The following is a 10,445-nucleotide window of genomic DNA, read 5'->3' as shown; positions in this document are numbered from 1 at the left end:
CAAAGTAATCGAGCGAGTAGACGTAGAGATGGGATATACTCATCTACCACTAATGACTCCTGCAACGCAATGCATAAGGTAAATGTACGCTTCACCGAATGCTTAAGCCCTAAACTTACGTTTAATTTTTTTATTTGTTCTGATATTTTCTTACGAATATGTTCAATACTAAAATAGAAACATAGATAAATTTGTCCTCATTTAAACATACCTATAAATTACTGAAATGATTGGACGTGTATTAAAAACATTTTTAAAGTCATTTCTTCCAATTTCCTTGTTTGTACCGTTTACCGAACTAAGAAACGTGATTTGCACATTATACCGAATAGGGAGCCCGCGTTACCGAACTAGGAAATAATTGTATGAAAATATGGTGTTGAGTGGTGCTCAAACTTCAGTAGTTCACTATTAAATCCCTACTATGCTTCGTTTTTTAGCATTATAAAGATGGTAAGCGATCTTGACGTGTCTTTTTTATTGAAAAATACTTTTGAAAAATAAGTCAGTAAGTAAGGTACGCAACAATTATAAAACATGTACGCATGTGTTTAAAAAAATTTGGCTGTTTCATAAATTTTGGCTCGTCCATTTTCTATGGAAGGGTAAATTTTTTTTCACGATTTCGGAGTTGGTCCCATAGTAAAAGTTGCTCAGTATAATCCCAAAACCTCCCTGGGAATGGGAATGTAGTTAATTTTTAGCCACCCTGTATGGGAACCCCGGAATTTCATAACAAAAGATAAAAGTTTAAAAAATCACAATCGCCCACGACGAGAGGAATCTAAAAAAAATTTTTGGACATCTAGGTTCGGACCACCCTGTATAAAATATTATTGCTTCATTATTTTTATTATCCTATTCAGTTTTTTTGTCCACATTCCAAGACTATTATCAGGCGTCCAATAAGAATGTCTAAAGTTTGAAAAGCGCTGGCATTGAAATAATGGTCACAAAAAATAAACATATAAATATCGACCTAGCCGTTATCGTAATAAGGATTATATTCTCATGAACGTCGAATAGAAACATGGCCAACGCAAACATGAGTTCGGTAGCAGAGACCATGGGTACCATTTACCGAACGGCCGTTCGGTGAACGAAACATGGAAAATATGTGGAACCTATTTCGCGAACGGATTTTGAAAATAGTATTTAAATCGTAATCAATGTGGTATAACTACAAATCTATCATTAAATTTAATACTTGAATCCATTACAAAACCGTACATGTGTAAAGTTCTTGCTAATACTGACGTAAAATATCTAAAATTATTGTTTGATAATAGTCTTGCCAAAAACCTTATTTTGATGCCAAAAAGTCGTAAAACATGAACATTTCAAACGCAGTTTTATAATAATATATATAGGTTATTGTTGTTCGGCAATTGCTCATAAAATTACAAATACATTAAGTTATTTGTGAAATTAGGTAGTTAATCTAAATAGTTCGTAATCAACCATTAAAAAAATAATTTCATAAACATACGCTTTCCCTGATTCCGGACGCTGTTCGATAATACCTTCCAATCAAATTGTCGGTGTACTCATCACCAAACTCACATTAAGCTTAATTTCTGATAATATGACTGCACTAAATTAATTAAATTGACTAAAATACACAAACTAATTAAGTAGTCACACTGAAAAACCATACTTTGAAACACAGAAATAAATTTAAAAGGTTTTATGACCTTAAGAAATATACGCAACTTCTTACCGATTTCTTTAAGGTTGCCCATACAAAGTGGCAATCGGCAGCAACGATCCGTTTCGATCAGTTGCCACGTCCCAATTTAACTCGTGGAAAAAAAATACGCAAGTAAATATCAGCTGTAAATAATCGACTTACAGCCTAAAATAGAAGAAATTCGGTAATACGGACGGATATTTAGCGTTCGGTGGAGCGTACTTTTACCTTATGCGTGTTTTTTGTTGCATTTAGGATATTCTATTCTGTTGTTTTCTTGATGGTAGTATCACTTGATTGGATTTTCGTAACCGCGGTAATATTTTTTATGACATTGATTCTAAATAATGTAATTGTTATTTTATCCTTGGATCTATTGCGCCATCGCCTGTCTCTTCTGCGCCGCAACTTAAAGTTATAGTTTTGATCGTCACGACTGACATCAAACAGAGGCGATTATGGACTCCTTAAAACTGAATAAAACCTTGATCTCAGATGAAATGAACGCCTTATTGTTATGGAAGAAACCTCAGGTAGGTAAATCATACAACACATGCATGCTGATCTGTATGAAAAATATTGGAAAAACACAGCCATCAATGCACGTAGTCGAGTAAGCTAATCAATACTGAAAATATCTACTCGTAGTCATTGGATGGCACCTACATATATTTTGGACCAATCGTGACTTTTATTTATAATATTTTTTCTTGGTCCATGGCGTCCATAATACTTCTGCACATAATGGTTATATTCTCTAAGTTATTGATAGGTACGACTGATACGAGTAGGTACTAGGTAAGGTTTACTCGGGTAATTCCGAATGTCGAAAACTGTCGGATAATTCCGAAAAGAGACTTTTATTATGATGGAATTAAGGGTGATTTTCATCTGAATTTCGGAATTATCCGACATTCGGTATCGGAAGTGAAAACTCAATGACATTTCATTGAGTTTTCACTTCTGCCGGCACTCCCGGAGTGCAAGCCGTTGTTTTTTTTAACAGGTGGGCAGTTATAGTGTTGTCGGCGTGACCATAGCATGGGCAGAGCTGTTGACGAATTACGGGCTGGCCCGCTCGCCCGCTGTCTTCACCGAGCTGGTGATGCGGGAACTGGACCGGCTCAAAGCATTTATCGGGAACCAGCTTCTTGCCTACGAAGGTCCTTATACCTATGTGGCTAAAAAATAACTGCATTCCCGTTGCCAGGGAGGTTTTGGGATTATACTGAGCAACTTTTACTATGGGACCAACCCCGAAATCGGGAAAAAAAGTTTGGGTGTTTCATACATTTTGGCTGGTCCATTTTCTATGACAGGGTAATTTTTAGTGTTCCGTACAAAACTTTGTTTACGGAACACTTATGGGATCACTTCGATCTTGCAAATCAGTTAAATACGTTTTTCTCAGAGACCGTTTGACATAGATACCTAAAATTTGGAACAGTTATAGCAATTACCACCACTCATATTGTAAATAAGTCAAAACTGCTTATTTCTTATTAAAGGGGGAAATTTAAGGGGTTGAGAGGGGTAGGCTGAAACTTTTTTCATTTGTAAGAATCGTGTGGGGTACCATTAGAAAGCTTGCAAAAAATTGAGTCGATGGACTGATTTTGACTTCATTTTAGACTGCAATAGTTTCGTCAAAAAATGCATTTAAAGTTGCAAGTTTTCATACAAAAAATTTCACCTCTGTCCTGGCGATTTTCGCGAAAACTATAGCTAACAGGCAGCTGACCAGTCAATACCCAACTTAAAGAAGCATGGAGACGGCGGGAAAATTATCAGCTTAACTTTATCTTTATTAGTTTTTCAACTGCAGCTTGACCTTTGGTTGCTTAGGGCTAGCTAACTGATGCTTACACTGGTCAATTCATATTAGGCGAGAAACATCCTTAGTTAAAACTTTGGCATTGAAATTTATGACTTATGTCTTTGACACAAAGTTTAATTCTGCTTGCTTATTTTTGTGGGATATTTAATTTTATCTCAATAGCCTACTATAAGTATGAGAGAGATCTACAAAATACGACCTTATTTTATTGCAAATAAGTTTCAATTTCGAACGGGCTTTCCAACCAACCAAATTTCTCAAAAATCTGAAAAATTCAAATTAAGAATTCCGTTCTTGACTGTCGTTGTGTTTTTTTTTTCCGCAATAGGACACATAGAGTTAGTAAGGCCTATAGAGATAATAAAGTCATTTAATATTTATGAACAGCTTTGGCCTCATGTATAGATTTTATTGAGAGTATCTGCATGATTCGTCGAAACAATATACACAATATTCCTTTTCATTAAGTACCATTACATTTCTGTATTAATTGTATAATTATAATATCTATTAATTATATTCAGTACTTATGTATATTTTTGAACGGATCGGTGAGCAACAAGATTCAGGGCTATAACCGCGAAAATAGAAGTTCTCAAATTGCGAGCATTTTTCTCTGTCACTCTAATTACGCCTTCATTGGAGTAAAAGAGAAAGATCCCCGCAAATTGCGAATTTCGGTTTTCGCGGTAGCCCCTCAGTCCTGTTACGAGAAAATAATTTTGGAAGACATTAATAGTATATGACAGTTAAATATCACAGTTTTTAGAAACAAAGGTAAAATTGACGAAATATTTAAAGTAAGCCGATCTTGTTTTTTAGCAGTTTTAAATAATATTAAAGTCTATATATATGGCATAGAACTAGAAACAAAATCAAATAAAAAATAATAATGAGTTCTAAATTCAAATTGAAGGAGTATACATTTAAGGTATTATAGGCCAAGCGCGCACCACGATATTAATTTTTGCGACACGATTTTAGAATCGCGCTGTAATATATCGCAGAAAATTCACTGCGCGCACTGCGATGAAAAAGTCGACGATTTGTTCATTCTCAACATGGATTTCGTACCAGTCGCTTGTCATGAAACGTGTCTTTAATATGCGATTGCTGTATGACTTTGAGCATTTATAACACAAAGGTGATCCCCGTCTATTTCCATAATTAAATGGTCAACATCTAGCGTCTCATTTTGAGACTCCATTGGAGATGCAGGTGCCGAGATGTTGGGGTTTGGAGAGCGAAATGCCGACCGAGGTCCGGCCGGTTTGCGATTTTATTATCATAGTGCGCGCGGGGCCATACAACTCCGCATGCTGCAATTCACTTTGCGACAATCGCGTCGCGAACAATCGCGGAAAAATGTGACAAATCACAATTTTAAAATCGCTGCGATTTTTTTGTTGCATATGCGCGCACTAACATATAAACACATACGTTGCATTTCTGCGACAAAATTATCGCAGGACAAAAAATCGTGGTGCGCGCTTGGCCTTACTCTAAATTATTATTATACATCAAGCATTCGCGAGATGCTCGACTTCGGTAATCAAACACAAAGCAATAGTACAAGAATCTCACTAAATGCAAAGGCCGAAGGAGCGATTCGAAGATCCGAAGCGTCCGACAGACGCGCGCCTCCCGTAACTTTTCCAAGTATTTTTAAGTACAAGTGTCTAAGTCGCAAGATCCAAACGCTGAAGTCGCATTGGGCCGAAAGCCCGAAGCATCCAGGAGGTCAGTTCTAAACACAGGTAATTAATACAAGTGTCTAAATGCGAAGGCCGGAGGCCGAGCTCCGCGTAGGGCCGAAGGCCCGAAGCCTGCAAGATGTCAGTGGTTAAACACAGAACTGACAGCCTGGACGCTTCGGGCCTTCGGCCCTACGCGGAGCTCGGCCTTCGGCCTTCGCATTTAGACACTCGTACTATTGTTCTGTGTTATAGCACTTAAATCCTGGACGCTTCGGGCCTTCGGCCCTACGCGGAGCTCGGCCGTCGGCCTTCGCATTTAGACACTTGTACTATTGTTCTGTGTTAAAGCACTGACATCCTGGACGCTTCGGGCCTTCGGGCTACGCGGAGGTCGGCCTTTGGCCTTCACATTTAGACACTTGTACTATTGCTCTGTGCTAAAGCGATGACATTTTGCTAAAGCTCGGCCTTCGGCCTTCGCACTTAAGACACTTTGTACTATTGTTCTGTGTGTGTAGTTGAATACGGTATCCTAAAAACAGGCAAACAACCTCTGTAAAATGTAACGATGCGAGCGGTACAGCTACCGTCAGTTTGGCATTGACATAAACGCTACCGTGGGCGTGAACGTAATTTACTTTCTATGCATCTCGCTCGTACTGACATATTAGTGCGAAAGAGATATACCTATAGGAAGTAAATTACGTTCACGATATCGTTTATGTCAATGCCAAACTGATGGTAGCCGTACGGAACACTAAATGCCTCGAGCTATCTCGGACTTGGCCAAATTATTTTTTTCGCGATTTCGGGGTTGGTCCTATAAAAGTTGCTCAGTTTAATCCCAAAACGGCAACAGGAATGCAGTTATTTTTTAGCCACCCTGTATATAAGTAGATATGGATGAAAGGGCCCTTTCATCCGGGTTGAATGTTTTTGTAATGATAGTTACGTGTGCAAAATAAAAACCGGGCAAGTGCGAGTCAGACTCGCGCACGAAGGGTTCCGTACCATAAAGCAAAAAAAAACGGAAAAAATGCAAAAAGAAAACGGTCACCCATCCAAGTACTGACCACGCCCGACGTTGCTTAACTTTGGTCAAAAATCACGTTCGCTGTATGGGAGCCCCACTTAAATCTTTATTTTATTCTGTTTTTAGTATTTGTTGTTATAGCGGCAACAGAAATACATCATCTGTGAAAATTTCAACTGTCTAGCTATCACGGTTCGTGAGATACAGCCTGGTGACAGACAGACGGACAGACGGACGGACGGACAGCGAAGTCTTAGTAATAGGGTCCCGTTTTACCCTTTGGGTACGGAACCCTAAAAAGCAATACCTAACAACAAAAGATTCCATACAGATCAGATAACAACTTTACCGCTTAAAGAATAGAGTTATAGCGGTACTCGATACCTATAGGACCTTTTGGAAGAGCCGTGGTCGCCTAGGTGTTGGATTTCATGTTTAATTTCCAAAAGGTTATTCTATATCGAGTACTTTGCTATTGTAATTTAACTCAAGCGGTAGATGTTATCTTTAATTATGTTATCGGTAATTAGCGGTAATTATCGGTTGTGTCAACCTTTGTTTACCAAACTTTGGTTTCACAAAAGATTGTTGCGGGGCCGGCCATATGGCGGGCTAGCTATATTGTGGAGGAAGTCTAGGTTTCCCGATGTTTCTGTCATTAAGTGTGAAAGTGATAGAATGAATGCCATTCGTATCGTGTTAGGAACGCGTTCAATACTAGTTCTGAATATCTACATGCCTACAGACCATCCGGACCATCTGGAGGAGTTTACTAGTTGTCTCGCGGCCGCAAGTGCAATAATAGAGGAGAGCGATATACAAGTGGCATTCATACTAGGCGATTTTAACGCACATCCAAGTGCAAACTTCGGTCGGGAGCTCTTTAGTTTCTGTGCGGATGAAAAGTGGTTATGTGCGGATATTGAAAAACTCGGTATAGAGTCTGGTTCGTTTACATTCATCAGTGAGGCTAATAATGCATACAGATGGCTAGATCACTGCGTTGCTACACAAGCTGCTTGGGACACTATAACGGATGTGAGCGTCATTAATGACGTATCGTGGTCGGACCACTTTCCGTTACGCGTTGAATGTGACCTGGACCGAGCTCAAGGACAATACGCCGCTAGATGTGACGCCGGGCGGACAGGTGTGCGCTGGGGGATAAGGAATGACCAGCAAATCAGAGACTATCTCTCATTCTGTGATAAATCATTGTCTCAAATTAATGATAGTTTTAAATGTAATTATTGCGATAACGCACTCGACTGTGATACTTTAAGTACCTGTAGATTTTTAAATGACCATTTTATTTATATTGATAATTTGTATTCTAATGTTGTATCAATTTTAACAATAGGAGCTAAAAAAACGAAATGTTCTCGCTCAACCAAGAGACATTTGAAAAAAACTGTACCGGGGTGGAACTTCCATGTTAAGGAAAGTCACAGTGTTTTTAGATTGCATTTTAATTGTTGGCTTGCCGCTGGTAAGCCGTCCACGGGCCAATTATTTGAAAACATGTGCGCTAGTCGTAGAATTTTCAAAAGTAAATTAAGGTGGTGCCAAAAAAATGAAGATAAAGTAAAATTAGATATTTTAGCCGCGTCAAGGAATAACAAGAACTTTACCAAATTTTGGAATGAAATTAAAAAGCACAGTTTCAAACCGCAGTTACCAGAATCCGTGGACGGCGCCCAGCAACAGGCGCAGATAGCTGATATCTTTAGCCAAAGGTTCAAGGTTTCGCCAAGACCCGTGCCAGAGTGTGTGCTTAGAAATGCGCGCCATGGAACCGTCACTGTTCAACCACAGCAGCCTATTCGTTTCTCTGCTACAGAAGTCGCGAAGATAGTTAAAAGCATGAAACGGGGAAAATCGCCAGGCCATGATGACCTTAGCCTTGAGCACATACTCTTTTCAGGTGACGTAATCTACGGGAAACTTTGTACCTTATTTAATTTATGTTTGCGATACTCTTATCTTCCAGTCGACATGATACGTACCATTGTCGTCCCGATTGCCAAGAACCGAACAGGGGATTTGTCATCATCAGCTAACTACCGACCAATATCCCTTGGAACGGTGGTGGGCAAGATATTTGAGCGGCTGCTGCAGCCCAGACTGCTTCAGACTTTGAGAATAGACGACGCGCAATTTGGTTTCCGTCCCGGTCTCTCGACCGATTCCGCGATCGTAAGCCTGAAACATGCTGTGGATCATTACGTAAGTAATAATACATCAGTCTACGCATGCTTCCTTGACCTTAGCCGTGCATTTGACCTTGTGAATTATGAAATTCTGTGGGGTAAAATGCGCGGCTCGGGAGTACCTGAGGACCTGGTACGTGTCTTCGAGTACTGGTACGGAAACCAATCTAACTGTGTAAAATGGGGCGACACGACATCTAATAGTTACATATTAGAATGCGGGGTACGCCAGGGTGGACTTACTTCTCCGGACCTCTTTAACCTTTACGTCAATGACTTGATGGGGAGGCTGAGGAGCACTGGAGTCGGGTGTCACGTGGGTGACGTCTGTGTGAACAGTCTCAGCTACGCTGATGACATGGTGCTGCTCAGCCCCTCCATTAAGGGTCTGAGAAAGCTAGTGTCAGTCTGTGAAAATTATGTAAATTCTCACGGGCTGATTTACAACGTAGCCAAAACAGAACTGGTGGTTTTTAAGGCAGGAAGAGGTCCGGATAACATACCGGAAGTCAAATTGAATGGAGAGAAGCTGCGTATTGTGCAGCGGTTCAAATATCTTGGCCATATACTGACGGATGACATGAGAGACGACAGTGACATGGAACGCGAGAGAAGGGCTCTGGCTGTTCGTGGCAACATGATAGCCCGTAGGTTTGCCGGGTGTAGCAGGAGAGTCAAGTGTACATTATTTAATGCCTATTGTCTCTCCTTCTACACTTGTCAACTGTGGGTCAGGTACAGCAGGAAATCGTACAGCGCCATCCGTGTGCAGTATAATAACATATTCCGGACACTGATGGGGCTGCCGCGTTCCTGCAGTGCCTCCACCATGTTCGCAGAAGCCAGAATCCCTGACTTCTTCGCAGTGGTACGCGCGCGTATAGCTTCTTTTTGGGAGGGAATGCGCCGCTCGCAAAACACCATTATCATGTCGGTGTATCGCAACATCAGTTGTAATATGTTTAGGCACTGGCTTTCCGTGCACCAAAACGGGAACAAAAAATAGTGTAATACTATTTTAATTGTTTAACTTTTATTTTATTTTGTTTCTATTCTTTGGCTTTGTAACTTTATAACTGTATTTTGATATGGGTGTACAACTGTACGTGTTGTCTGAAATAAAACTTTATTTATTTTATTTATTTTATTTTATTTAAAAGATAACAATGCCATTCATCGTCAGGTAGTCTCTCAAGTGGATCCCGATATTTTAAAACCATCCGACTATACTAAGAGTCCACTGTCCGTCTGTCTGTCACCAGGATGTATCTCATGAACTGTGGTAGTTAGAAGTTTTCACAGGTGATTTATTAATATTGCTATTGCCGCTATAACAACAAACACTAAAAAGTATGGTACCCTCGGTGGGCGAGTCCGACTCGCAATTGTCCGTTTTTTTTTTAATAGGTGACGTTATCTATGAAAAGGGACCTTATTGTCGATGGCGCTTACGCCATTATTAACGAAGCTGATATTAATACAAAGCCGCGTGACGCTGTGCTGCGTAAGAGCCGTCGACAATAAGGCCCCTTTTCATAGATAAAGCCCCATAATTGTGTGATTGTGATCTGCATAGACGGCGATGTGCGCTGCGCGCTGGAGTTGGCGGCGGATTACCTGCAACAGCACTCCTTCAGGGTCACCATGTGGGGCATCTTCCCGCTCGACGGCAAACTAGTGCTGACCCTCGCCGGGCTCTGCACCACACACCTCATCCTCATCGCGCAGACCACTGGGTTGATTTAAGACTTAAGACCAGTTGCACCAACCACATTTGACAGACTGATTAACGTCAGCCGGCGCGCCCCGGCGCTTTACTATGAAACTTTTCATACATAAAAATTTAGCGAACTCTTTAACGATACGAACAGTTTGGTGCAACCGACCCTTAATATATACTCTTATGTATTAGAATTAATAGCAAAAAATTTTTTTTGAGTTTGTCAACAATACATAACGTGGCATTGCATATTGATAG

Source organism: Cydia fagiglandana, chromosome 8, assembly GCF_963556715.1.
Source record: "Cydia fagiglandana chromosome 8, ilCydFagi1.1, whole genome shotgun sequence".
In the NCBI taxonomy this organism is placed as follows: domain Eukaryota; kingdom Metazoa; phylum Arthropoda; class Insecta; order Lepidoptera; family Tortricidae; genus Cydia; species Cydia fagiglandana.
The sequence above is the reverse complement of the archived record's forward strand: the minus strand, read 5'-3'. Positions refer to the sequence as shown.